The sequence below is a fragment of the Dasypus novemcinctus genome, chromosome 6, assembly GCF_030445035.2.
Source record: "Dasypus novemcinctus isolate mDasNov1 chromosome 6, mDasNov1.1.hap2, whole genome shotgun sequence".
NCBI classification, from domain to species: Eukaryota; Metazoa; Chordata; class Mammalia; order Cingulata; family Dasypodidae; genus Dasypus; species Dasypus novemcinctus.
Window position 1 is genome coordinate 102,694,450 of NC_080678.1, and position 24,800 is coordinate 102,719,249.

General features: G+C 44.1%; 1 pseudogene; it reads left to right on the top strand.

Moving 5' to 3' along the window:
• LOC101432720 (transmembrane protein 132B-like) overlaps positions 1-24,800 on the top strand; it is a 253,068-nt pseudogene that overhangs the window by 223,745 nt on the left and 4,523 nt on the right.

Below are 24,800 nucleotides of genomic sequence, written 5' to 3' on the forward strand. Positions count from 1 at the left end.
CGTGGCGAGGGGCTGCTCCAGGCGCGGTCACTCAGGGCCAGCCGCAGCCCCTCTAGGGTCAGGGGGCCGACGGCAGCCAGCGGGCCTGGCCCCGGGTGGGCGCCGGGGAGGCCTGGCTGCTCCCGCCTGGAGCCCACCTCCCTCCACACCCGGGCCGCCTCCCCTCTGCTCACTTTGGGTCTTCGGGGCCCATCCCAGGGCCCGGCACATGATGTCGCCCGCCCAGCCCGGCCTGGGTCTAACCTCAGACTCGCCGTGAACTCTGCGCCTTCCGGGGGCCGTGTCCTGGGCTGCCTCCCCACGACGGGGGCGCAGATCCTGCAGTCCCGGTGGTGGCCCTCGGCCCAGGACGTCGGGCTCCTCACGGAGGTGCCGGGTGTGGGGCGAGGCGGGAGGGGGCGCAGTGGTCCCTCTGCCCACGCTGCCCTGGCTCCGCCCTGGCCGGGAGGCCTGGACTGTCCGTCCGTCCCAGGCCGAGCGCTGGGCCTGCCAAGGAGAAGGGGCATGTGGCGGCCGAGGTCCAGCGCCGGAGGCCGGCGCCGTGCACGAGGTCGCTGGGGACCCACTGCCCTGAGGCCGCGTCCCTCAGAGCGCGTGGCCGTCAGGGTGGCCAGGGCCTCGGGAGGTCCCGGGCTGGGGGGGGCCGGTGGGGGAGGGCCCGCGGGGCCTGCAGTGACTGGCTGGACGGCCCTGCAGCCCCCAGGCGCCCTCATTTGTTTGGTCCTCAGTCTCCCTGTGCAGCCCCGCACCTCTACCCCGGGCCACGGGAAACCTAGTCAGGCGCACTTGTCCCCAAAGGATTCGCATTACAGGCCAGGAGGGGACAGAGGAGGAAGCGTCCAAGTAGCAGGTCTTAGTGCGTGAAGATAGAAAGGCGGACAGAAGGCTCCTCAGGCCAGGGCCGTGGCTTTTCTAGAACTTTCTAGGAGAATGATTTGATTTGGCAAATTCCCTTTATAATGGTCTTTACAAACATGTAAGCATCCTGTATCGTTGACAGTGGATCCTATGTTTGCTTTTGTGTTCAGAGGGGCCCAAAGGCTGTATCTCATGGACATTTCATGGTTGAAAAGTCAACTGTGCATTTGTCCAAAAATAAATTATATATGTGTATTTGCATGCATTCATCTCCTTATAGGTAGAACTGACATCCTTCAGTCTGGTTATGTCAGTTACCCTGCCTCGAGTGGCCTAAGTTGGCACATATTAGTGTACCCTGTGGGGTAAAGCGTGTGTGTTATTGTAAGGCTTTCCCAACCATTGTCCCAGAAGGGAGATTTATTGTTCTGGTGTCTAGGAAAGTGGGTGGGGCTGTGTGGCTTCACTGACCTCTTCCCTTTGGTAAGACTTTGAAGAATATATTGAGGGCAACCAGAAACCCTTGACTAATGCAGTGTTAGAGGAACTGAAAAATGTTAAGGAAGAGATGAATGATGACACAAATCAGGAGGAACTAACTGGAATTCTATAAATTTGTTCAAATGTTCTGAGCAGAAAGTAAGAATTGAATAATTTCTAAATACTGTCCCTCTGTGCAGTTACGCCTCACATGACTATATATATTACTGCTTATACTTGCATAATCTTATACATATTTTTATATTCCAAACCATGCATACCATGCCTTAAGGATAATTTAAGAGATTTTCAAGTATAATTTTGTTTGAATATAACTATTACCTTAGTTTTTAACTCTAGAAACAATTGCCATTTAAAGTGTGATTGAACTCTGGTAGAATTTTGTGTAGATAATTGAAAAAAAGAAAAGACATGTATTTTATATGTAAATGATGGATTTGAGCCAGGTGAAGGCCAGATGATATTAGAAGCTAAGACTCAGGTTCCATTTCTTGCTCATAGGCAAACAGTTTTATTAAGTATAGTTCAGTAATGTTCTAGAAACACACAGTTATGCAAGTGGCATTTTAATGCTTGTTTGTCAGTGGGAAGGGGTAGAAGCTTAGGGCTCAGATGGATGGCATCTGGCCAGTGACAGCTTAGCTTCCTCTGGGAACCCTTGGGGATGGGCACTGCTCTGTCTAGAGATTCTTATCTAATTTTTAACCTGAGTGAATTTCGTCACCACGAACACAGGGCTGTTCTGTCCAAGTGAGGTAGCACTATTTTTTTTCAATGAAGTAGCATATATTAGGTTCAAACTGGTTTAATAGAAAATCACTGCCTGGTGTAGGCGGAAACTAAACCAGCTCAGGTGCAGCTGGATCCAGGTGCCTCCACAGCATGGTCAGGACCATGTCTCTGTGCCTCTCAGATTTGCTTTCCTTTTACTTGATTCTCTTCAGGCTCACTCTTATGGTGGCACCATGGCCATCAGAAGCTTCGAGCTCGTGACCTGTCAACCTCCCAATAGAAAGAGAACGTCTTGTCTCAGCAATTTCAACAAAGTCCGGGTACCGAGACTCATTCATTCCACTTTGAGTCACCTACCCACCCCCAGACAATCTCTGCACCATCAGAAAAGAATTCCCTGTGTGGCCAGTACTCTCTTCCCACCCCAGTGGTGGCATCAGGGGTGGTCGAAGGAGTCTACTTCAAAGGAAAAGCGGCATGCTCTTGTGAGAAGGAGGGGAAGGCTTCTGCGTCAGTGTGACATCGTTGTGGATGTGCCCCTTGTCTCCGCACACTGGCCTCGTCCCTGCAATGGCGCGGAAGTGGAAGCAATAGAGAACTCCCCAAGTGCTCTCCAGAATCCTGAAGGCTGCTGGGGTGACAGGGCAGCTGGGGAACCCCCTGTTGAGCGGTGGCTGGAAGGAAACACGGGGCTCCCCTTTTGTGATAAGCAGTGGCTAGGTCACCATCTCCAGTCAACATCATTGGAAAATCAGGGACCTTGTGATGCTCATGATACACTGCCTGCTGGGTGAATGGGGAACGAGGCGGCTAAACTGTTAGCACATACATCTTGAGTGGTACCAGGTGCCAGGCCCTGGGGTACAGCAGACAACAAGAGAGAGGAAGCCCTCGCTGTCAGGGCAGAAACGGACAATAAATAGGTAAGCCAGCAGATGAAACAGGACCATCTCAGACCTTGGCAATTCTGTAAAGGAAAAAAAAGAGTGTCAGGATTGGGTGTGACCGAGGGGATCTTTGGATAGGAAGGCCTCTTGGAAGGAACTGGTGCTTGACCTGAGACCGTCCCTGTGAAAAGAGTCAAATACTGAGTAATACTGAGAGGGAGGGAGGGAGGGACTCCCATAGCTGAAGGGGACCCAGACTTGCCCTGGTCTCCCTTTCTCAGGAGGAAAGCCAGCACTCAGAGCCTGTGTCAGGGCACGCTGGAGCTGCAGAGCGGCTAAGCGCCTGGTGACTAACTATAGCTAAATGATCAAAGCCCACTTGGGAATTTAAAATCTCCTCCACACTTTTGGTCCTTCTGCTCTTGCAGTCTTTAGGGAGCTCAGAGCCTAGAAATTCATTTTATTTTCAACCTCAGAAAACCAAAATCCCTCATAGGAGACACTTGGAATCACAAAGCAGTTAGAGGACAAATGGCTGGGGGTTATCTGTGAATCTGATGCCCAGCTTCATTACGGAGACTTGACCAGCAAGATGGGCACAGATCTTAAGATGAGGCAAACTGAACCAGGGTGGGCCTTAAGCCCTGTGACCAGAGTCCTGATAAGCAGGAAATCTGGGCACAGAGGTGGAAGCCCCAGGACAGAGGGAGACAGATGGCCACATGATGACGGCAGAGACCACCTGCCAGGAGGCTGCCAGCAGACCTCGGAGCAGGCCTGGCCTGCAGACACCTTGATTTCAGACGCTGTGAGCAGCGCTTTCCTGCTGATTTAGCCAACAGTCTGTGCTATTGTATTATAGCAGCCCTGGCCGAGTAAGACAACCATTCCAGCTGAAAACTATCTGAGTAAACCTGTGTTTTCTTAGCACAGAAAAACGGGACATATGATCAGCATGGAAAAACACTTGCTCCCTGACTGCTGTACCAGTGTGTGGCCAGTGCCATCAGATCTGGTGGCATCCTGTTTGGCAGCTGTATTTACTTAGTTTTCTGATCATTGTGAGTGATCTTAGTTAAGAGGTGTTATTTTTGAGTACTCACCATGTGCTGGCATATGCTAAGTGATTTTTGAAGGTCCTCTCGTTTAACACCTATGACAACCTTTTCCAGCAGCTATCATCATTTGTTCTCTCATTTCTCTGCCCCCCTTTCCAGGAAATCTACCTGTAAAAGCTGCCTGTGTTATCTGTATCTCCCCATCTCTCATTCTCTTTTTACCTTTATTTAATTTTTAAACTGGAGAAGGCTTACAGAAGGTTTACAGAAAAATCATGTGAAAAATACAGAGTTCCATTTACCCCATACCCCTATTATTAATACCTTGCATTAGTGTGGTACATTTGTTACAATTCATGAAAGGATATTTTTATAAGTGTAGTATTAACTGTAGCCCATTGTTTATATGGGCTGTATTGTACAGTCCTATATTTAATCTTTTAATTTTCATTCTAGGAACATATATATGCCCTAAAACTTCCCCATTTAACCACATTCATGCATAAAATACAGTGCTATTAATTATACCCAGAATGTTGTGTTACTGTCACCACCTTCCATTTCCAAAACATTACCATCAACCCAAATAGAAATTATATACAAATTAAGCATTAACTCCCCATTTCCTACCCCCAGTGCAGCCCCCAGTAACCTGTTTCTAGATTCTACCTTTATGAATTTCCTTATTCTGATTATTAGTGAGAGCATATAGTATTTGTCTTTTTGTGTTTGGCTTATTTCAGTCAACGTGATGGTTCATCCATGTTGTCAATAGATCAGAACTCGGTTCCTTTTCCTGGCCAAATAATATTCCGTTATATGTATGTAACATGTTTTGTTTATCCATTCACTGGTGAACAGACACTTGGATTGCTTCCATCTTTTGGCATTCGTGAATAGTGCCACTATGAACTTTGGTGTGCAAATATCTGTTCATGTCCCTGCTTTCAGTTTTTCTGGATATACCTAGTAGCCGGATGGTCGGGTCATGTGGTAATTCTCTACTCAGCTTTCTGAGGAACTGCCAAACTGTCTTCCACAGTGTGCTGTACCATTTTACCCTGCCACCAGCAATTGATGACTGTTCCTTTTTCTCCACGTCTTCTCCAGTGCTTGTTATTTTCTGTTTTTTTAAAAAATAGTAGCCATTCTAGTGGGTGTGAAATTTCATCTCATTGTGGTTTTCATTTGCATTTCCCTAATAGGAAATGGTGTTGAATACCTTTTCATGTGCTTTTTAGCCATTTGTGTATCCTCTTTGGAGAAATGTCTGTTCAAGTCTTTTGCCCATTTTTAAATTGGGTTGTTTGTGTTTTTGTTGTAGAGTTGTACTATCTCTGTATGTAAGTTCTGGATATTGAACCCTTATCAGATATGCAGTTTCCACATATTTTCTCCTACTAAATATGTGGTCTTTTCACATTCATGATAAAGTACTTTGATGCACAAAAGTTTGTAATGGGAGGTCCCATTTATCTAATTTTTCATTTATAGTTTTGCTTTGGGTATAAAGTCTAAGAAATCATTATACAACATGAGGTCCTAAAGATGCTTCCTTGTGTTTTCTTCTAGGAGTTTTATGGTTGTGGCTCTTATATTTAGGTATTTGATCTGTTTTGAGTTAATTTTTGTATATGGTGTGAGATCGGGGTCTTCATTGTGTTACATAAGGATTTCTAGTTCTCCCAGCACTGTTTGTTGAAGAGAGTTTTTTTCCCAGTTGAGTAGACTTGGCAGCCTTGTCAAAAATCCGTTAACCGTAGATGTGAGGGTCTATTTCTGAACTCTCAGTGCAATTCCATTGGTCACTGGATGTGAGAGAGAAGGGAAATTCATGGGTGACTTCTCAATTTTTGACCTGAGCAACCAGAAGTCTGAAGCCACCATAGCTGAGATAAGGGAAAGCTGTAGGAACAGCAGGTTTGGTGAAGAGAAAGAATAAAGAGTTCAAGTTAAGAAATGTTCAATTTGAAATGCTTATTGTATATCCAAATAAAGATGTTAACTAAGAAGTTGGATACACACATACGGAGTTCATATAAAGAAGTTCAAGGTAAAGAAATAAGTTTGGATTATGCTATCCTAGAATCAATATTTAAAGCCACGAGACTGAGTAGGAGACCAAGTTTAAGTTTGAACTTGGCCAGCACTGAGAGCAGTGAGTAAAAGAATCCAGAAACAGACACTGAGAACATGGGACCATTTGTTAGTGGAAAGAAAGCCACAAGACAGAGGACCAGTGATAAAGGTATTTCAGGAGAGTGGCTGACTACTAAATGCTGCTGAGAAGGGAGGTGAGGACTGAAAGTCGACTGTTGGAAAGGGTGGCTTGGAAGACCCTGGTGACCTTGACAAAGGGGAATTAATGGAATAGCAGAGGCGAACACCTGATTGGAGTGGGCTCTACAGAGAATGGTAGTGATGTCATCAACATGGTGACACAAGGCAGCCCCTGGAAAAGTCTCCCCTCAGAAGCAGCAAATAAAAAATCCTTCTTGATTAGCAATCTGATCTGGAGGATGGTAGAGACTGAAGAATGATTTCACAGGCGGTACATCAAAGAATAAGAAAAATAATCTCCAAATCAGGTAGGAAATTTCCATGCCGGACCAACAGCCCCGACCCTCCTGCTCACTTGGGAGCACACAGCTTGGGAGCAGTGCGGATGCAGCACGGCCCGGGGCCTCCCTGCCGCGGGTGCAGACTCCAGAGCCTCCATGGCAGTGGGTGGGAGCCCCACGCCTACCACGTGCCTGCAGCCCATCTGCCCTCCCTCTTGGCCCTTGAAAGTGGCAAGGACGGTCCTGTGTCAGGGCTTCTGCACGTCCTGTTTCCTCCACTTTGAATGTTTCTGCATTTCTTCTATGTTCACCTCCTCCCTTGTTCAGGTCTCCACTTGGGTGGCACCTCTCGTTTTCACGGCAGTAGTGTCCTCCGCCACTGCCTGTTCTATTACATGGCTTTGTTTTTCTTCCTAACCCTTCTCACCATCTGATTGTTTACAGTATGCCGACTTGTGTCTTTAGAGCCTGCCTGTCTCCCCTTTAGACCGTCTGTTCCATGGACACAGGGGCTCTGGTGTTCCTCACTCAATCCCTAACACCTAGGGCCATTCTGCAGTCTCAGCTGGCATTAAAGAAATATGTGTTTAATGAATGAATGATTCCTCTTACAGCTGAGGGAGCTAAGACAGAGAAAGGTTGCCTTGTGCCAGCACACACTGGGCCTTTGAGCTCAGCCTCTGAATCCTCCAAATGTGTTAGATGGCGGAGTGCCAGAGCTGGAAAGTTTAGGTCAACTGAGGCTCCCAGATGTGGCATCTGAACCAGAGACATGGGGAGTGACCCACTCAGACATGGGGATGGGAAGAGTGGGCATGAGGCCCCAGTCTGTGGCCCCACGCTGCCGTTCCTGGCTCCTCTTCTGATCTTGGGGGTCTACTTGGAAAAATGTGGTGGCGACTTATGCTTCCATTACGGAAGTGTAAATGCCCAAAAACGCTCTTCACAGATGTCACCTATGAACTCAGGATAAAACACTCTGGAGAGTGAACAAAACCAGGAATATTTTAGAGGGATTCAAACTTGAAAGAAGTGACCAGCACAGGGTATTTCTCCTGATTCGGGGCCTTGGCCCTGAGAGGACCTGCATTTGCAGGTTAAATTGCTGTCGAGACTCCTCCATTGTTCTGGGTGGGAGAGACCAAGAGAAGGGCTGGAGCATCTACTGATCCACACCACAATGTGGACGAATCTTCATGCCACCGTGCTGGTGAAGGAAGCCAGACCTGAAAGTGCACCCTGAGATTGAGTTTAGGTGGGATTCCAGAATTGCAGACCATAATCTGTTGTAGCAGAAAGCATGTCAGTGGTTGTCCTGGCCAGGGCAGAGGGAAGGATGGACTGAAAAGACACCCAGTGATCTTTTGGGATGGAGGCAAAGTGCTATTTGGATTAAGGAGGTGCTTTCAAGGGTTACACACTGTCAAAACTCAGTTGAACTGTGCAGTTTAAATGGATGCAGTTTACTGAATGTAAATGATACTCCAGTAAGGCTGATAAATTCACAAACCAGAGTGTGCATTTAGGGCTTTACCTTCCCAATCAGCCTGTACTACTGTAGAGGGCATGTGTTCTCTTTGTCCAACATACATTGAGTAGTAAAGCAGTGCTTGAGAACATTCTGGATTCAGGGCCCTGAGTTCAAATCCCTGCTCTGCCCTCTACCAGCAGTGTGTCCTGTGTGAGCAGCCTCTCCTGGGCTAGTTTTCTCGTTGGGAATGTACGGACAAAACAGCTTAACATACAGAGTGATTTGAAGGATTTAGTGGGTGCAGCTCTATGTAGTTTTTATTTCTGTTTTTTGTTTTTTGGGAGATACTGGCTAATGAGCCCAGGACCTCGTATTTGTGAAGCAGGTGCTCAGCCACTGAGCTACACCTGTTCCCATCTATATAAAATTTTAAAACAATGCATGGTACATAGTAAGCATTCACTGGGTGTTAGCTACTATCATTCCCTTATATATCTACAAAGTATGAAAACTCAAGGTAAAACACATTTTTTGTCTTCCTGAGTCTCAAACACAGTACAAATACTTGATCCTGATGACAGTTAAATATCAAAGGCTTTTTTCTTTATATAGTTTTAATTCCTTTTTCCTGTCTGAACATGGAATTTCACTATTTTTTGTTTGTGTGTGTTTGAATTTGTGAGAAATGTATTATCAGGTTCTCTAGCTTTTCTTCTTTCTACCAGACAGGCAGATTTCTGAGACTAGGAGAGGGAAAACAGGTCAGCTTTCAATCAGTGCAGACAGATGGATCTATGGTGTGGCAGGCTCCGGGGGTGACTACTGCTGCACAGGTTAAACTCGTGCTGCTTTTCTAACTAGAAAATGAAATAAAGGATGTCCCCAGCGGAAACATACCTGCATCTGGAGAGCACCTTTTTGCCCCTGTTACTCTAGAGTAATGGAGCTGCCAGTGTGTAATTTGACAGTACAATGCTAACCTCGAAAGCCGTCGGCCCCAGGATGACATGTGCAAGCCCTCTCACACGTGCTCACAAGTGAACACGGCAAAATCATCTGTTTCCTGTCCCCATGCTTCTGTTCTCAGCCCTTCTTCTGTGAGGAGTCACAGCACTTGGTTTTTGATATTCTTCTTGGGGATCACAGAGTGCCGAAGGTATGATTGAGATGAATGGTGGGATTTGTTTTCTTGTCCTCTCATCACCCTCCCTCTTTACAAACACACACACACACACACAGAGCATGGTGTGAGACACAGAAACCTCAATTTCTAGGAAAAAGGCCACATTCTACCACAGGTCTCAAATTTATCAGCTCTTAATCCTAAACTTCCTTAGCGTTTGGCTCTTAGTTTCTTCGGCAAGTCAGCTCCACTCATGATACACAAAATGACCCTAACTCTTCCCTGCTCCACTGACCACATGGTCGTGTCTGAATCCCCGCCTTTCCCTTCTGGGCTTGTGGGGCACAGGCTGAATGTGGCCCAGAGGAAACGGCTGTGATGTAGTCTCCCTTTCTGTGCCTCACGCTGTGCTGGGAGCCAGTGACAGCAGGTAAGTGGAGGCAGGGGCCATGTTCTCAAGCAGATCACCTTTGGTTGGGGAAGAGATAAGAAACAAGTATGCAACCAGGACCCTCCAGAGAGTGCTCTGTATCGTGAGGTAAATACTACAGTGTAAACACTACAGCGTACTGTAGACAGTGCAAGCTGGTGTAATTACTTCAGTGGAAGTCGTGACACAAGCAATAAGAACCGTGAAGGTAACATAGTGTAAGTTTATAGTGATGTCGTAAATGCAGTGTACCTAAGTAGCACATGTGATAAACAAGATAAAATGAAACAGTGTGATGCAGCTGGAGGTGACTAGCTGAGGGGCTGCCAGGTTTCTACTAGGAGTGACTCGGGGTGGCTTCAGAGGCATGACATTGGAGTTGAGGTCTTACATCATGGTGCCTTTAGATTCAAGTAGCAAAATAAAAACATGGCCCAAAATGGCTTTAACAACAACAGAAAAGTCTCAAAGTAGGGCAGTTCCAGGGTGGCTAATCCAGTGGCCCATTCAGGTCATCCAGGACCAGGTTCCTTCCATCACTTTGTCCTGCTGTGCTATGTCAGCCTGGTTCTCTTAATTCCAGGCATCATTTCCCATGTGACAACCCCCAGGGGAAGAAGGGGGACAACTGTTCCTGTGCCTCACTTTTTATAGCCAGGAGTCTTTTCCCAGAGTTCCCAGTAGACTTCTCAAGCCTCATTGGCCAGAATTGTGTTACGTGCCCATCCTTAAGCCAGTTGCTGACACGGGGAGTGGAATTATAATGACTGGCTTTGGGAGGAACATGGCTACATGGAGGGCAGTGGAAATCTGAATAAAATCTTAGTCCTCTTAGAAAAGAGGAAGGTGTATGGGTGTGTTGGAGCTGAGGGGCTGACATGTGGTTGGATAGCTAGTAGGCACCAGTCATGTCTACCTAAGCCCAAATGCCAAGAAGGTCACCATCGTGGATGTGGAAAGGCCTTCAGGTAAGATCAGCTCACTGTGACACACCACTTCCGTAGGTCTTCCAAATGGAGCACTGAATAACTAAAGACATTTGTGATGCAGAAAGTGGAAACAACAAGATTCTTCTCTGTGACTGGGCATGCAGGCAGAGTTTTAAGTGTCCTGTTAGTTATTTCCTGCTTGGTCTTTGGTTTCACTTCAAGTTAACTCCTGAGTTAAAAATGGAATTGTTGAAGGATGGGAGGCTCATCTTTTCTTTTTCCACATGGATGTACATCATTTAAGTGCCTTTTTTGGGGGGTGGGGGATGATAATTTGTCTCCAACAATTTGGTGGCTTCTTCTTTGAGCCTGGAGTTGGCAAGATTATCTTAATACTCTGACATTGCTCTTGAACTGTTCGGGAGACATTTGGACTTGTGTGCCTCTGGATTAGAAGCTGTGAATAGAAATTTGAGTAAGGAAAAGAAGCATCTAGAAAAAATCTCTTGAGTTTATGGTTTGCAGTATGGTCTGTGTGATGCTGAGGTGAGGAGCATTTGCTGAGGTGAGGAACCCTGCTAGGATCCTGAGCCTGAAACTGCACCTCTAAAAGTAGTGCAACCTTGAACCATTCATGTCAGCTCATTGGGCCTCAGTTTCCTCATCTGCAAAAGGAGGCGATGGGCCCTTGCAGTTGTGTGATTCTGGGTGAGACGATTGTGGGATTCTCTGTCTTCTGCTCAGGAAGTGCTGCCTGCTCCCTCCTTCCCCTCCCAGCCTAGACACACAGAAGACATTTTCCCAGTGGCCCAGGAGAGAGGAAGTGAAATGGGGGCTTTACTTGTCTAATCCTTAACTCATGAGTGCCTGCACATTAGAGAGGGCCGAGTGCTGAGTCAGAGGCTGTGATGGATGCGACACACTCACTTCTGTGCTGCAGAATTGTTGAATGGGCCAAAAATAATTACATCCATGTTCCCATTGTATTCCATGAGCATTTTGCCTATTAGGATTTTTAATTTGGTGCAAAGGTACCTTGATTTTTCAGAAAGGGTCCTCTTCTTCATAGATTGAAATTTTTTAGTAACATATGGCCACCTTTAATGTATCTTCAAATATGGTACAAGAATAAAATATGATGCACCTGGGATTTGATTATTGGAGGGTTGAGTACACAAAAAAGTTAAGGTAAAGGAGAAAAAACACAAAAAAATGTGACAGAGGTTATGTAACTCCATTAAATTATGTTTATAGTCTTGTCAGCAATGAGTAATAAAAAATGGCTTTTCAAGAGTCTATTCATCAGTCTCTGCCACTAATTAGCACCTACAAATTGCTTCTCTATGAGTCATATTCTTCTGGTTGTCTTGGTGTCTAGTTAATCTAGGCTCTTGTGGCTCATGAACTCTCATTGTTGTGATTTTTTGTTTGGCTTCTTCCTGCTGATGCATCTCAGGACTCTCCCCTTCCCCAAAGGTTTCCAACAACTGCGATTCCGTCTTTGTGAATGGGAAGGAGATGAAGAGCAAAGTGGACACGATTGTGAACTTCACCCACCAGCACTTCACCTCCCAGTTAGAGGTCACCGTCTGGGCCTCCAGACTCCCTCTGCAGATTGAGATCTCGGACCCGGAGCTGAGCCAGATCAAGGGCTGGAGGATCCCAGTGGCCCCCAGCAGAAGGTAGGAGGCCGAGAGTAGAAGCGCTCTCGGAGAGGTCGTGTGCCTGCTGCCCCATCGAGCCAGATCTTGGTGGTGGGGAGGGGTGGGCTGGCCCTTGGGGAAGCAGTGTCCACAGGTACCAGCAGACCGGGCTTGGGGTCAGATGGACCTGACCTGGCTCCTTACTAGCACTTTAGCCTGAGAAAATGATGAGACTAAAAATAGTATTTACCCCATAGTGTAGTGGTTAGGATTAAGTAAAATAATGCCCAAGAATCACTTCCAAGCAGGATGTAGTCATCTTCATTCCTCATCTCTCCGTTATTCATTCCAATGTTATTCTCAGTTCCCTGCTTGTAAATGTCACGCCACATCCATGGAGTGCAGTCTTATAGTCAAGAATGCAGGCTTTCGAGTAAGGCTGCCTGGCTTTTGACCCTGGCTTTGCCGCTCACAGTGTGTGATCTTGGACAAGTTACTTAACCTCAGTTTTCTTATCTACAAATTGGAAATAATATTACTGAATAGTTTTTCCCAAGAATTCTTAGAAGTGATACCTATTGTCATAGGTAGAATTCCAATGAGGGGCCCCAGAGAGCTCCTTCCCCTGGTGTTCAGTCAACACTAATCTGGTATGGCTGTGATGGGGTTTTTACAGGTGTGATTAAAACCCCAGGTCCTTTAAGACTTGAGACTTGAAAGTTCTCCAGGTGGGCCTGACCCAACTCTTGCACTCATTAGAAACAGAAGGTCTTCTCCAGATGGCAGCAAAAAGGGAAGTCAGAGAGATTCAAGGTGAGAGACTAACTTGATTCGCCCTTGCTGGCATTGGAGAGGGAGGAGGCCACGTGCTGTGGGATGAGGGCAGTCGTTAGGAGCTAAGCACAGGCTCTGCCTGCCCCCCAGCCAGAAGCAGAAACCTCAGGCCTACAGCCATAAGAAACTGAGTTCTGCCAACACTCTGAATGAACTTGGAAGCTGATTCTTCCCTGGCATCTCCAGGTAAGTGCACAGCCAGGCCGGCAACTTGATTTCAGCCTTTTTTTTTCCACCATGATGCCAAAGGGAAACACTCCCAGTGGTATTTTTTTTTTTAATTTTTTTCTTTATTAGAGATGTTGTGGGCTTACAGAACAATCGTGAATAAATACAGGATACCCATATACCACCCTATTATTAATTCCTTGCATTGGTTTTGAACATTTGTTACAATTGACGAGAGTGCATGTTTATAATTATACTATTAACTAGAGTCCATGGTTTAGGGTTCACTGTTTGTGCAGAGTAGTTCTATGGATTCTTAAAACATTTTTATTCTGTTGCCATATATACAATCTAACATTTCCCCATTTAATCACATTCAGATAAATATTTCAGTGCTGTTAATTACATTTGCAATACTGTGCTCCCATCACCACCATCCATTACTAAAACATTTCCATCATTCCAGACAGGAACCCTGTATTTAACTTCCTATTAAGCCTTGCTTTCCCATTCCCTATCCCCACCCCATCACCTGGTAACCTATATTCTAGTTCTGACTATATAAGTTTGTTTATTCTAATTGTTTCAAATCAATGAGATTATATAGTATTTGTCATTTTGTGTCTGGCTTACTTCACTCAACATAATATCTTCAAGGTTCATCCATGTCATTGCATATATCAGGAACTCATTTCTTTCTACGGCTGAACAGTATTCCATTGTATATCTACCACATTTTATTTATCCATTCATTGGATGATAGACACTTGGTTTGCTTCCATCTTTTGGTAATTGTGAATAATGCTGCTGTAAAGATCAGTGTGCAAATATCTGTTTGAGTCTCTGCATTCAATTCTTTTGGGTATATACCTAGTAGTGGGATTGCCAGATCATATGGTAGTTCTATACTTAGCTTTCCGAGGAACTGCCAAACTGTTTTCCACAATTGTTCCACCATTGTACATTGCCACCAGCAAAGAATGAGTGTTCCTATTTCTCTGCATCCTCTCTAACACTTGAAATTTTCAATTAAAAAAAAAATAGCCATTCTAATGGGTGTAAAATAGTATCTCATTGTGGTTTTGATTTGTATTTCCCTGATGGTTAATGATGTTGAGCATCTTTTCATGCATTTTCTAGCCATTTGTAAATCCTCTTTGGAGAAATGTCTATTCAAGTTGTTTTGTCCATATTTTAACTGGGTTGGTTGTCTTTTTGTTGTTAAGTTGAATGATTTCTTTATATATTCTGGATATTAAACCTTTATCAGATATGTGGTTTCCAAATATTTTCTCCCATTGTGTAGTTTGTCGTTTTGCTTTCAGGATAAAATCCTTTGATGCACAAAAAATTATTTTGACGAGGTCTCATTTATCTATATTTTCTTTGCTGTCTGTGCCCTAGGTATGAAGCCTAAGAAACCATTGCCTAATGCAAGGTTTTGAACATGTTTACCTCCTTTTCTTCTAGGGGTATGATAGTTCTAGCTCTTATATTTATGTCTTTGAACTATTTTTGCATGGATTTTTGCATAAAGTGTGATTTCTGCCTTTTGAGACCCTATGCAGAGATCTCAACTGAGCCTCTCTGGACCCCTTTATTATTATGTTTTCTAAACTTTTTGATCATAGTAACATGTACAACTCAAAATTTCCCATTTTTAGCCACATTCAAGTGGCATTTCAAGTTGTTCAGTGGTATTAATTTACATTCACAATATTGTGCTGAAATCATCACAGTTACTGCCCAGCTTTCTGACCTATAGAACTGTTCTAAGCCAGTACATGTGTGGTAATTTTTTAAATGTTGCAAAAGAAAACTGATAGATGCGTTGTTTCCTAGTGCTGTTGTGCTGCTGTAACAAACACCTAAATGTGAGAGAGTGCCTTTGACATCAGGCTGTGGGTTAAGGCTGTAAGAACGATAGTAAAAGCCTCAAACACCTTGAACAGACAGTGATCAGAAATGCGGGTGTTAAAGATGCTGCTTTAACAGGCTGCAGAACAAAGTGAGCAGCATTTTAGAGAAATCCTAAATCGTTTCAGAGAAAGCATAAATCATTGTGAATTAGCTGTTACTAGAAACTTAGACTTTAAAAATGTTTCTGAATGAGCAAATTCATAGAGTCAGAAACTAGAATACAGAATATTAGGGGCTGAGGTGGGGATCGGGAATGGGGAGTTAATTCTTAACAGGTGCAGAGTTTCTGTTTGGGGTGACAGAAGTTTTGGTAATGTATGGTGATGATGGTAACACAATATTGTGGATGCAGTTACCATCACTGAATTATATATAAGAATGTCATTAAAAGGGTAAATTTTAAGTGGTATGTTGTTGCTAGAACATAAAAAATTTAAAAAAACAACCATAAGACTATACAATACAGTGAATCCTGATGCAAACTATGGCTAAAGATAATTCTGCAATTTTAATGCTGTTCTCTCATCAGCTGTAACAAAGGTACCACACTGATGTGGAATGTAGATGGAGCAGGTATGTGGGAACTCTATTTTATGCATGATCTTTCTGTAAACTACAGCTTTTCTTAGAAAACAGCAACAGCAACAAACAAAACCAAAACAATGCCAAGAGTTCAGAAGGAAGTGAGGAACCATGTTAGTGGAAACTGGAGGAAGGTGGACCCTTGTTGTGTTCTGACAGGATGTTTAACGAAGTTGTGTCCTGTGGTTCCGTGAAAAGAAAATGAAGTTTGAGGTTTAGCTGGGGAGATTTCCAAGCAATGTTTTGAAAGTGCATCTTGGTTTCTTGTAGCTGCTTTTAGTAAAATGCAAGAGGAGAGATAATTTTTAAAGATTCAAGGACCTGATGATGTTGGAAATTCTAAGCCTATCCACATGGCAAAAGATGTAGAAATTAAGGCATTCACTGTCAGGAAAGCACGCTCGAAAGAAAAGTCAGTGATTTGGCTGTCATATCCTTTGCTGATGCCTGAAGGTTTATAACTTTCACCTGATGAAACACAAGATCTAAAATTCTTATCATTAGAACCCAGGCAGACCCAGGTGGGTGATACTGTCTCGTAAGCCTATTATCTCCCAACCTTCCGCCTGTCCTAGGTATATAAGTCAGCCAAAGGGATGCTGATGCCAAGGACCAGAAATCTGTTGGGTTTTATAAAGGGTGTATATTTGGGGCAGAAGCTTACAGATACCAGGCCCTAAAGAGTCCAACTCAAGGTACCATAAGAGGTACTTTCTCACCAAAGTCATTTGCCATGTTTTGAGCAAGATGGCGGGCGACGTCTGCAACAGTGCAGCCTTCCCCTTCCTCTTAAGGCTCCATGGTCCCAGCTTCTTCTGATCTCACCTGTCTCGTTCCCTGGGCTTGTTTTTCTCTGGGCTCAGCTGCAGCCTTATAGGCTGTCAGGCTCATTCTCTTCCCAGGACTCTGCTGTGTATACAGAGTTGTCTCTCTTCCTTTATGTTCTTTCCCTCTGTATTTATTTCCTGGGGCTCCAGCATCAAAACTCAAACTCTCTCTTCTGCCGTGTCGTTTTCTCTGTCCATCCCCACCCAGCAATGGGGCAGGAACTCGACCATCCTATTGATGTGGCCCATTCAAAGCCTTAGTCATAATTTAATCAAGTAGAAGTGAAACCTCTGAATCTACTGCAATCTAATATGCCCAGAAGAACAGACCAGTTTATAAACACAATCCATTATCTATTTTTGGAATTCATAAACCATGCAAACTACCACACTAGGGAAATATAGTCCTTCAGAAATTGACGAGCCTGCATGGTGCCTGGGGCTTGAAACAAAGCAGAACAGTACTACAAGGACTCTAAAAACCAAATTTTAATTAAAACCAAAAGCAACAAAATTAGGTCAGCATCTACATGCTAAACCTAAACTAGGTGACTGGTGGCTATAATGGATTTCAGTAGGCTGTTGTATCTCCTATATAATATCCAAAATGTTCAGAATACAATTAAAATGATTTTGCAAACCAAGAACTAGAATATTTGAGAAAAGAGTCAATCAATGCCAGTTCCCAGATGAACCAAATGTTGGAATGATCTAAAAGGATTTTAGGCAGAATAAAAAACATTCTTCCATGAGTATATACCAATCTCCTTGAACAAATGAAAAAATAGAAAATGCCAGCAAAGAAGTAGAATTTAAAAAAAACAACAATAGTAAATTATAGAACTGAAAAATACAGTAACCAAAATTAAAAAAATCCTACTGGATGAGCTCAAGAATAGAGGATAAAAATCAGTGAATTTGAGAACATTTCCATAGAATGTACTCAATATGAACAACAGAGAGAATATAGGCTCAAAAGAAATGAATAGATCATCAGGGATTTGTAAGACAATAGCACAAGATCTAAAATTCTGTTATTAGAACCCCAGAAGGAGAGGAGAAAGAGTGTAGGACTGAAAATGTATTTGAAGGAATAATGGATGGAAACTCTCCAAGTATGGAAAAGGCATAAACCTACATATTCAAGAAGCTGAGGGAATGCCACAAAGGATAAACCCAAAGAAATCCATGTCAAGACACATCATAATTAAATTTCTGAAAATTAAAATGAAAATAATCTTTAAGGCATTCATAGAAATGATGCATTACCAATAGGGATTTGAATGAAGCAAACTTCTCACTTGAAACCATGTAACCAAGTTACATAACATTTTTCAAGTACTGAAAGAAAACTATCAATGGTGAATTCTGTGTCTGGCTAAAGTATCCTTCTGAAATGAAGGGAAAATAGAGACATTCTCAGAATAAAAACAAAACAAAACAAAACACTAAGAGAACTTGTTTCTGAGAGACCCACCCTTAAGAAATTCTCTAAAAAAATTCACTAAAAAAAAATGATAGAATGAGAAGGTTTGGACATTAAAAAAGGAAAGGATAATAAAAGCTGGGTGAAAATAGTAGTAAACATGATAAATTATCACAAATTTCTTAAGTATTTGATAGTTGAAGCAAAAATGGTAACACCAGCTGATATGACACTTAGTTGTACAGAAGAGATACTTGAAACAATTACGTTTTATAAATGGGGATGATGAAAAGACTTAAATGGAAGTAAGGTATGTGTACTTCACTCTTAGTGGTGAGACATTGGTATCAGTAGGCTGTGCAGAATATTTAAAAAGTTGTTCAAGTAACCCACAGGAGGGCAACAAAAGACAAATAGGGACCCAACAAAGGAGCAACAGACAGAAAACAGTGAAACACCAGACTTAAGCTGTAAAATATCATGATGACTTTAAATGCGAATGGTCTCAATGTACCTATTAAAAGTCAGTGATTGAGAATGGATGATAAATAAGATACAAGTATATCCTGTCAGCAAGAAACTACCAGCAAACAAAACTTGAGTGGGTCAAAAGTAAAAGAATGGAAAGAGCTATATTGTAAAAAAAATCCTTAGAAAAAATTAACAGAGTTGCAATCATACAGATTATGTTCTCTGACCATAATGAAATCAACCAAGAATTCAGTATTAGAAAGATAACAGGTAAATCTCCAAACACTTGGAAGTTATTCAACATTTATAAATAACTCATGGTCAAAGAGAAATATTAAATGAAATAAAAATTACATAGAATTGAATTAAAATTAAAGTATATTACAAAATTTTATGCAAAGATATAAAGCACTGCTGAGAGAAATTAATTACATTGTTAGCAAAGAAGAAAGGCCTCTTTTCAGTAATCTTAGGTTCATACTTCAAGAGCAAGCACAAGGAAGGAAATAAAAGAGCAGAAATCAAAGAAAGTGAAGATATACAAACAGTATAAGAAATCAATGAAACTAAAAGCTTGTTCTTTGAAACAATCAATGAAATTGATAAACCTTTAGCAAGACTGACAAAGATAAAAACAGAAAACATGCGTCATTAATATCAGGAATGAAACATGGATTATCAATATAGAGCCAGCAGCCAACTAAAGGATAAGGAAATTCTAGAAGAAATGGACTATTTTCTCAAAAACCACAAACTCCCAGCACTTAACCAGGGTGCTATAGATTATCTGAACAGTCCTATAACCATTAAAGAAATTGATTCCATAATTAAGAAGTTCCCAAGAAACAACTCCCCGGGGCCCAAGTTATTTCAGTGGAGAATTTTACCAGACATTTAAAGTAGAATTAATGCTAATTTTGCAGTCTCTTCCAAAAATTAGAAGAGGAAATAATTCCAAACACATTTTAAGAAATGACTATTATCCTGATAGCAAAACCAAACAAACATGGTCTTCTTCCCCAAAGAAAACCACAAACTAGTATCTCTCATGAAATCAGATACACAAACTCCCCCCAAAAATTAGGAAATTGAATCCTGTAATGTATTAAAAGAAGTATGCAGCATGACCAAGTAGGATTTATTCACAAGACTAGTTCATCATTTGAAAATCAATGTAATCCACATTATCAAAAGGCTAAAGAAGAAAATTATATCAGTTGATGTAGAGAAATCACTTGAAAGAACTCAACACCTTTCCATGAAATAAACACTTCAGTCAATTAGTAATAGGGGGAGTTTCTTTAACTTGATAAAGAATATGTACAAAAACCTACAGTTCACACCATACTTAATGGTGAAAGACTGAATCCTTTCCCTCTAAGATTAGGATCAAGGCAAAGATGTGTCCACTCTCACACTTATTCAGGGTAGTTCTGGAAGTTGCAGCCAGCACATTCAAGCAAGAACAGGTCATAAAAGGCATACAGACTATAAAAGAAGAAATAAAACTGTCTCTCTTTGTAGATGATATGATTGTGTAGAAAATCTACCAAAAATATCTGGTAGAACAAATAAGTTAGTTCAGCAAAGCAACAAGATATAAGAAAAACATAGAAAAATTAATGACCTTTCTATATAGTAACATTGAACATGTGAGAACCTAAATTAAAAACACAATACCATTTGCAATTACACCAAAGAAAATGAAATATATAGTAATGTAACACAACATACAGGATCTGTATGTTGAAAATTGCAATCTAAAGAGATCTAAATGTACGTCAAGGTATACCATGTTCACATTTATACTAAAATCAGCTCAAAAGGACCACAAACTTAAATGTAAAACACAAAACAATAAAACTTTTAGAAATAAATGTAGGGGAAAATCTTCAGATATAGGGCTAGGTAAAGAGTTCTTAGATTTGATACCATAAGCTTGAATCATGAGAGGGAAAATGATAAATTGGACCTCATCAAAACTGTAAACGTTTCCTCTGAGAAAGACTATGTTAATAGGAGGAAAAAATAGTTTGTACACTGGGAGGAAATGTTTGGAAACCATATATACTACAAGGGACTGCATATAGAATATTAAAAGAACTTGTACAGTTCAACAGTAAACAATTCAACAGTGTGCACAAGACATGGACAGACATTTTACTGAAGATGATATGCAGAGCACAAATAAGCACATGAATAGGTGTTCAACATCAGTAGACATTAGGGAAATACAAATTAAAACTGCAATAAGATACCACGACACACCTATCAGAATGACTGAAATGAAAAATAGTGGTGTTTCCAAATGAGGTAAGGCTACGGAGAAACTGGGTCACTCATCCGTGCTGTGGGGAGTGTAAAATCGCACAGCCTTCTGAAAACAGTTCGGCAGTTTTCTTTTCAAACTATACATTCCCTTACCATACATTACCTCAAATATAGTCTTTCGCATTTATCCCAGAGAAATGAAAACTTACGTTCACTCAAAAACTTGTGTACAAACGTTCATGGCAGCTCTATCTGTAATATCCCACACTGGAATCAACCCACATGTCCTTCAGTGGATGGATGAGTGAGGAACTGTGGAAAGCTAAATGATGGGATACAACTCAGCAGTGAAACGAGTGAACTATTAAGGGAACTATCTAGGATGGAGCTCCAGGGAATTATGCTGAGGGAAAAATGTTAGCTTCAAAAGGTGACATCCCATATAATTCCATTTACTCTGACATTCTGCAGAGACCAAAATTACAGAAATGGAAAACAGACAAGCGATTGCTCTGGGCTAACAGTGGGGAATGACGATATGAAGGGGCAGGATGAGGGAGTGGTGGAGAGAAATGGAACAGATCTGCATCTTGATTATGGTGGTGGTTACATGGGATAAAACTGCAAAGAGCCACACAGCAATTGGTCAGTGGTCCCCAGAACTTTCAGGGTGGTGGGATGACGTGCTGTAGAGAGTGGGTGTAAGGAGTCAGATGGAGCGGACCCAAATCTGCAGTTTCCCGTGAGGAGGCTGCACACCTCACCACGCTGAGCCTGGTTTTCTCCGTGTGAACACAGGACCATATTTCATGGCTAATGTGAAACGAAGGGGGTCAGCTATAAAGTGGGAGACAACAAGCAGGGGGTGCAGACGGCCTGGCTGGGCCCTGCCTGAGCAGGCGACTCCTGCTGACTTCAGCGGAGGCACCCCAGGGGTGGCCTCCTCGTCCGCCCCCTCGGGGCTCTTGTGGAGGTCAGACGCCTCATGTCACGCGTGTGGTGAGCCCCCAGGATTCCAGAGCCTTGGGCCTGGGCCTTCACACGGAGACGTCAGTCGTGCCCCTCCTTCCCTGACACAGCTCCCCACCCTGGAGGGTCACGGGGAGGCGGCAGTCCCCCGCCAGGCCCGGTCAGGACAGCACGCAGGGCGGGGCTGTTTTGGGAGGAGGCAGATGGGATGTCAGGGGGGTGTGGATAGCAGGCCTCAGGGGAGGGCCTTGGCTGGGTGGGCCAGGCTGGTGTGCTCAGGGGGGAAGGAGAAGCGGGCGGGGCAGTGGAGGCGCCCTGCTCATCCCAGGCAGCCTGCCTCGCAGCAGCTTCGCACCTCCAGCAGGGATTTCAGGGGAGAGCAGGGAGGTGGGAGGGGAGAGGTGCCCTGCCGCCTTCAGGACCGTGAGCTCCGAGGGGCCTTCTCTGCCGGGTGTGGAGCGCCCCAGCCCAGGAGGAGGCTGGACCTGAAAGCGGCCCAGCTGGGATTCAAGGGCCGGCTTTGAGGGAATTCCCAGGGGCCCTTCCCCGCTGCCCTCACGCCTGGGCCTGTTGGATCCTCGGGCAAGTGGTTATTTTCATTCGTGAGGTGAGGGGTGGGGTGCCTGAGTGGAGGCCACGCAGGGAGGCGTGTGTGCCAGGGGGCCCTGAGCCTCCGCAGAGCTGCAGCACCTACTCTCCAGTTCGTTGACTTACCCAGGTCAGCTGACAGGGAGGTGAGGATGGTCAACCACCGCACCAGGGAACGGAGAGCGTCTACAGCTGCAAGCAGGAGAATCCCATCATCAGCTGTGGGATCTGAGCCCCCTCTCGACTTAGAGGTGGAGGGGACATCACCACCCCAGGGTGCTCAGGATGGAGGAATGAAATAAGGATTAGAGTGGACTTGCTGGTATTCTATTATATAACTACTGTGACTCTAGCAATGGAAGAAATTGTAGCATTGATGTGGAGACAGTGGTCACAGGAGTTCCTGAGGGCCAGGAGAGGGAAAAAGTTGTGATATGGGGGCATTTTCAGGACTTGGAGGTGTCCTCCATGATGTTGCAGGGACAGATGCTGGACAGAATATATCCTGCTGTAACCCACTGAATGGACTGGGGGAGAGTGTCAACTCCAACGTAAACTATAATCCATGCTATGTAGCCGTGCTCCAAAATGTACTCATCAAATGCAGTGGATGTACCATACTAATGAAAGAAGTTGCTGAAATAAGGGGGTAGGGTGGGGAGTGGGTTGTATGGGAACCTCTTATATTTTTTAATGTAACATTTTGTGTGATATATGTATCTTTTTAAAAAAAATGGAAAGAAAAAAAAAAGGCCAGCAGACAGTCCTCCAGGCAGAGTCACCCTCCCCTCAGGCCCAAGGTTCTGCCTCTGTCACCCGCAGGGAATTATTTTAGAATGACAAACCTGCAGGACCCAGAGGGCAAGGGCAGGGCCTCTGCCTGCCGGTGCTGGCCCTCCTGCCTTCCTGGCCCGGGTCCTCTGCAGGCCTGCTCCCGGCTCCCATGGCCCAGGCTGCTAGCAGCCCCCGAGGCGCACAGCGATCCCCAAGAGGAACTTCGGACAGACGGGCGGTGAAACCACGGGCCAGCAGGTCGGGCAGGCACAAGGGCCGTTTCATTGCTTTCCGTGTGTCGCGTGAAGCTGAAAAATGAGGGCGTGAAACTGGGCAGTGGCAGGGCTGATTCTTTTTGGCGCGTTTGCTTCCAGGCCCACCCGGGAAAGCGAGGACGAGGACGACGAGGAGAAGAGAGGGAGAGGCTGCTCCCTGCAGTACCAGCACGCCACAGTCCGTGTCCTGACCCAGTTCGTGGCCGAGTCGCCCGAGTTAGGGCAGCTCACCTACATGCTGGGGCCCGACTGGCAGCTGGACATCACCAGCCTCGTGACCGAGTTCATGAAAGTGGAGGAGCCGAGAATTGCTAAGCTGGAGGATGGCCGGACCCTGGTGGGGCGAGAGCCGGGGATAACCACGGTGCAGGTACAGCCGGGCCCCTCCTGCTGCTGCCGCCCCTGGTGCCAGGCGGCGCGAGGGCACCTGCAAGGATGCTGTTGTGCGGGCGGTGTGCATGTGGGTGTGCCAGGTGCATGCGTGCAACCGGCATGTGTGCGAGGGGATCAGGAGAGGAGCAGGAGGAGCAGCAGTGCTCATTGAGGCTGATAATCTAAGCTCAAAATGATTTTTGCATTTTAGGGAGAATTGAGATATCTAATTTCTTTTACCAGTGAAAATGAAATTAAACACACATTGTAAGCAATTGTTTCCCCCATATGATACTCTACTTTCTTCATATCACAAATGGAAGGCTGTGGAACCTATGAGACCTAGTTTTTTTCTATCCTTGAAGTTTAACCATTTAGCTGTTATACTTTGAACAGTGGATAAAAAAGTTTAAAAACAATGTATTTGCACTAAATATAAAAACATCCATAGTTAAGTGCTTTCTATTTCATAATTATAGTAAAACTATTTTTTCTAGCCAATTTTGACAGGATAATTATGCAGAAATGTCGCAACATAATCTTTTCCTCCAAATTAAAAATATTCCTGTTCACGTTAATTAAGTCACATTTTGAATTTTGCAAATAAGTTCATTTTTGACAAAGCTGGATGATAAGTTTTTTTTTTTAAGATTTATTTTGTATATATTTGTCTCCCCTCCCCAGTTGTCTGTTCTCTGTGTCCATTTGCTTTGTGTTCTTTTGTGTCCACTTGTATTCTTGTCAGTGGCACCGGGAATCAGTGTCTCTTTTTCGTTCCATCATCTTGCTACGTCAGCTCTCCTTGTGTGTGCTGCCATTCTTGGGCAGGCTGCACTTTCTTTTGCGCTGGGCAGCTCTCCTTATGGGACACACCCCTTGCATGTGGGGCTCCCCTACACGGGGGACACCCCTGTGTGGCACAGCACTCCTTGCATGCATCAGCATTGTGCATGGGCCAGCTCCACACAGGTCAAGGAGGCCTGGGGTTTGAACTGCGGACCTCCCATGTGGTAGGTGGATGCCCTATCTGTTGGGCCAAATCCGCTTCCCCATAAGTGTTTTATTATGTATTAATTTTCTATTGCTGTGTCACAAGTTACCACGAACTTAGCACTTTAAAAGAGTACCTG